Genomic DNA, 6,000 nt, shown 5'->3' with positions numbered 1-6,000 from the left:
ATGTTAAACATGACCTGACTTTAAGGGAAATGATTTTTATTTTGGACAAAAAAACGTTTTAAATTTAAATGTTTACAAATGAAGAACAGTTATTTAATGGACTGTTTAGATTGAAAATTGTCCCTCAGGGACTTGGTATGTTCAAATTTCTGTTTGAAATTGACAATGATGACAAAACAATTCAGGACTTTAGTTCTGAATTGATAACTACAATAATTAATTGTAATGAGGCTGCTTTGGATACATGGGGATGGAGTTAGAAAGTGTTATTTTCTGAATATAAAAGTTCATATGAAAGGACAATGATTAAGGTAAACAGAAAATGTCACAGTATTTTTTTCAAATAAACAAAGGAAATTAGAAAGGGATATTAGGCAATATTCTGAAAATAAAATGTATTCGACCCCTAGAGTGGAAATGAATACAAAAAGGAGAAAGGGAGGCACTTTGTTAAACTAGCCACCATCTAGGGCAGTAGTAAGGGAAGGGGCTGACAATGACTGTAGAGGGGGATGAGATGAACTTGATTAATTTTCTCCTAGGGTAAATGTTTTTTTACCTGTCTGCCGGTCGGAAAGGTTGGCCAGCAAATCCAGACAAATAATGGATTTGGGGTAGCAACAGGATAATTTTGTGGTGAAGGACAGTTAGAAATTAGGACTACGGAAGAGGACTTAAGTTTTAGCAACAATGGCATTATAGGAAGTTACAGAAGTTTTAAGATATACAGTTATACAGGAAAAGCCATTGTAAAGGAACACTTCACACTTTTTTTAAAAGAGTTTACGTTTATTCCCACCAGGAGAGTGGATATAGCTGATGTGCTCCTGGAACTAAAACTGTTTATTAGAAAATTAAATTTGGATGTATTTTTTTAAGGAACATGGCAAAGTTATCAGTGGAGTTACTAAGCAAGCAAGTCTGAAAAGATGCAGCATGTTTAACCTACTCTTAAATCCTATTATACAAGTTTTTGAGAAGAATGTTATGGAAGATATATATAGGTTGTTTGCTTGACAAGGTGTTTTTTTTTTCGAATTTAACCAGGGGGGAAAGAGATATTTTAAATTTGTAAAGAAGAATAAGGAAGTTAGAGTAGTGAAGCCAGACAAGGGAGGTGGGGTGGTCTTATACAATGGTGAGGACTACAATAATGTAACGACCAATGTATTATTAAACAGTACCACATACTCCCTGCTTCCAAGAATCAAATTCATATTGTGTATAGGCAGATAGATTTTTATTTGGCAGAATATCTGTTAGATAACAGGATAGATGGTGGTACTTAGAATTTTTTGATACAAATAAACTTTATTATCCCAAACATTTTTGGGATTCAAAAAGTTCATAAATCTGTAGATAATGCCCCATTTAGACCCATTGTTTTGGCTACGGGATCTAAAACTCACCCTCTAGCAGTAGTTATAGATTTTTGGATTAAGGATGTGGTGGTTAATACAATACATCTGGTGAAAGATTCATGGGATTTTTTGGGAAAGTTAAACAGGTTATATGGAAGAAAGATTTAATTTTCCTAACCATAGATGTTGTGGACCTCTTTTCTGTGATATCCAAAAAGGAAGGGATGATATATTTCAGGGACACGTTATATCAATACTCCACCTTGTCCAATGAGACCATTTCAATTATAGTAGAACTAATGGAATTGGTTCTAGAGAACAACTTTTTACATTTCCAAGGAGAATACTACCAACAAGTTACAGGGGTAGCAATGGGTGCAGCATGTGCTATAGGTTTTGCTAACCTGGTCATGTTAGAGTGGGCAAAATAATTTATTTTCAACAGCCCATACTTCAAGTACATACATCTATATGTCAGATTGTTGGATGACATATTTATTTTGTGGGATGGGAATATAGAAGGAATAGCTAATTTTGTAGACTATTTGAATCAGTGTGCATCATATTTTAGGTTTACTAGTTGGAATAGCAACAGAATCAATTATCTTAATACTTTGATATCAGATACGACAGAAGATTTCAAGTCAAATACATTTAGAAAATAAACTTTTTGTAATGGTTACCTACATTATTCCAGCAGCCATCCATACTTTCAAAAGAGGAACTTGGTGAAAGGGTAGGCTATATGTATAGCTAGAATGACTTCGTACCATGAAGATGTTTGGGCTGAATTAGTTAAGATGAAAGGTATGTTCCTCAGTAGGGGGTACCTTGACAAAATGGTCACTGGAATTATTAACGAGGTGGAGAAAGGTTGGGGGAAAAAGTTTAAATGATTGTTAGTTATAGGTTTGGAAAATCCAGTGGAGTAGGGGGGAAGGTAGGGTCTGAGAAGGCACCTGTAATTTAATACAATCAATATACCCACTTTATTCAGGGTATAGTTAGGAATAATTTGAATGTTTTGAAAGTGAGTAAAGAGTTACATGACATAGTAGGACAAGAGCCAATGTTCACATTTAAAACAGGTAGACATTTGAAACAAATATTTGAAGGGAATATTATAAATACCACTCTTTTTAACAGGGGTACAATTCCATATGGTATGTGTAAGTAATGCCCATTTATTATAGGGGTGAGATATTTAGTTTTGAAAAATGGGTTGGGTTGAGTAGTACAGTAAATTTTAGAAATAGGAATCGTCACACTAGCAGGTTGATCTACCTAGCTAAATGTGAATGATGTTTTGCCTTTTACATAGGCAAGACTGAAAGAGCTCTAAAAGCTAGAATTTATGAACATTCATATGATATAAGAACAAAAAAGGAGACTAGTACCCTTTACAGATACGCTATTGTTTGTACTAATTTTACAAAATTTAGATTTGGGATTTTAGAAATTATAAAACCAGACCCTAGGGGTGGTGACTGGAAAATGACATTAATGAAAAAAGAACTGATGTGGTAGTTTAGGTTGAATTCTAGTTCATACCTTGGTATTAATGAACAATTGTCTCTCAAATCCATTCTTAAGTAAAAAAAACAAAAAAAAAACAGCTGTGGTGTAAACCACTAGAGTGGGCCATTAAAGTTATTTGGCAATGATTGGTTTGAGGATTATATTATAATAATTTTATTATAATAATTTTATTGTTCTTATAGTATTTTAGATACATATATATTACTTATGTCAATGTTTTTTTAAAAATAAAGGTCTATTCTGATGAATGAGAAACTTTCCATGCGTTCAATAGATAGGGTGTTGTAGGGTCAAATAGGTTGGAAGAACCTTTTAGTTAACTTAATTGGTTAATTAAGGACGTTACATAAGTTGTGGATCATAGCTTTTTTTTTTATCTGATGAAGTCTCACTTCTCAGATGAAAGCGCTCATTACTGTATACTTTGTTGTTCGAAATAAAGTGTTAGTGTTGGTCTTCGGTCGTGCACTGCCTGTGGCTGTATTTTTACACATACTTTTTATTTCAGAACCCTAAAGTTGTTTTGTCTTTTTTGACTTATGTAAGCCTTTAATTTTAATTACCAGGCCTGCTGACTTATTTCCTCTCTTGCTGTAACATCTTTATTCGTGGCTTTTCCAGTACTGGTCTTTTGTACTGTCTTGTCTGCCCACCAGATATCAAATTATTTTGCCCTACTGTAGTGAGTTGGAAATCTCAATTGTTTATCACTTTTTTTGGGTAGATACAAGCAAGTTTACCACGGAGGCATGATCAGAAATAAATATTTGCCAAGAGTCCTGTAGCAGCACTCTTGTACTTCACTTCCCTTGATAAATCGATCCTGTCAATTCTTGAATAGTACCCTATTGCTTTAAAAAAGTATGTGTAGGCGGGGTATCTCAACATGTCACTCAGGCCAACAATTACCATCAGTGTTGAGAGATATCTCTCTATTCTAAGCATTTTCAGACTTTTAGGGCTTCCTTGAATGTCGCCATATTGAGAAAATAAAGTGAAATCCCCACCCCATAGTAACATGCTTTAACTCAGGTTTAATAATGAGCCACACATCCCCTTCAGATCTTGATAGGTGGATTCAGGTGGTCTATGCTTACTTATTAAAGTGAGGTGATACTCTATTCTCACCTTTACAGTGATGCATTTTCCCATATCATCCCAAAGTGTTTCGATTATCGTATATCTAACACCAACATAATAATATTCCAACTCTTCTTTTCTTGGTTTTCCTTCCTTCAGCCGGTATTACCACAGAGTATCTGAACTTAGCTAACTTATTACATTCAATGACTGTTAGGTGAACTTCCTGTAGAAATATTACTTGAGGGGTTTCATTTCTGACATATCAAATTTTGTCACAGTAAAGTGAGCGCGTGTGTGTGTGTGTGTGTGTGTGTGTGTGTGTGTGTGTGTGTGTGTGTGTGTGTGTGTGTGTGTGGTGGAAATGATGTTGGGAGATGCGAGAGTATGTGGTGTGTGTGTGTGTGTGTGTGTGTGTGTGTGTGTGTGTGTGTGTGTGTGTGTGTGTGTGTGTGTGTGTGTGTGTGTAACCACAAGTCTATATTACCAAGACAGCTGTCTTGGTAAAGACAGAGGGGCAATATTTTACTTAAAGAGCAAAATACTGTCCCTCTGTTATTATTGGAGAGATTTTTATTGAAGTTAGCTTTGCAAGACAGCGGAAAAAATGGTGAGCTTCAATCACCATCACCAACACCCACTGCAACCTCACTCCAAACTATAACTCCACCCTAACTAATAAGCACCTCAAGCTTTATGCAATAAACATCCATAGTATTCTGAATAAAACTGCAAAATTACATGCATGGATAGACTTGCACTCCCCAGACCTACTAATTCTCACAGAGACCTGGCTCAAACCACATAACTCAGATAACAAATTTCGCCCACCTGGCTATAACATAATAAGTCTGGATAGAATAATTAGAAAAGGTAGAGGAGTAGCTATCCTTCACCCTGACCATCTCACAGTAACCTCCTCTAACACCTCTCTACCTCCCTTCCCCCCTGCTGAAATTCTGTCAGAAAATGTAATTCTCAACAAACACCTTACCTTAACAGTTGCTGCCATATACATACCTCCTGGTGATAATATCTCCCTCCTTGAACAAATACTATCCTGGTTCTTAGATAACTTTACAACAGAAGGAATCATCCTAAGGGACGCCAACATAAATTGGCATCCTTTAAAACAGACTCCCCTCGTCAAAGTATAGACCTTTATGGCTTCACACAGGTCATCTCAACTCCAACTCACCTAAATAAACTCTCAAACTCACACTCAATTATCGACTGGATACTAGTATCTCATCCCAATAAATACCATAAACCTGAATCATTATCTGACTCTCTTAGTGACCATGCACCTATCCGAGTACTTAGATACACCTCCCACACTACTAGTACTCACAAATATAAAACTTTCCATAAACTGACCAACTTCAGTCCAGAATCCTTAAATAGCCTCCTATCCTCCATTAACTGGTCTTCACTCTTTTGACTGCCTCTTAATGATGCTGTCCTACACTTCAGTTCAAATTTCTTAAATGTTATCAACACTCTCACCCCTCTTCGAACAACAAGAGTTAAATTTCAAATCTTCCCTGGGTTTACCAACAGCACTCATTCCTCTATTCATGTCAGAGATCTTTAGTGGGAAAAATGGACTAAATCAAAATCTCCTTCAGACTTACAACAATATAAAGAACTTAGAAAGAAAACTAAAGAAATGATAGAATCTGATAAAAGAAACTCACAATCCATCTCTAATCACAATAATATCCCCAGGGACTTCTGGAAGTCAATTAACCACATGTTACATCCAGGTGATCCACCATCACCCAACCCTGATCCTAACCTGTCTCCCACAGAAACAGCCACCAGTTCAATTCCTTTTTCATCAACACCATCAGTAAATTACTGCCTTCTAGCTCTAGTTCTCTTCCTAACTCCACCCTAGCTTTTGATTCATCTAGTCCTCACTCTGAGAAATATGCCAATCAACCAAAAATCATCTTTTCTCTTCAACCTGTATCAACTGCCTATATCAAAAAACTTCTTCAGAACCTAAAGCCATGCT

Source organism: Protopterus annectens, chromosome 6.part0 (genome assembly GCF_019279795.1).
Source record: "Protopterus annectens isolate FY-2018-M chromosome 6.part0, PAN1.0, whole genome shotgun sequence".
Classification (NCBI taxonomy): domain Eukaryota; kingdom Metazoa; phylum Chordata; order Ceratodontiformes; family Protopteridae; genus Protopterus; species Protopterus annectens.
Note: the sequence above shows the minus strand (reverse complement) of the source record.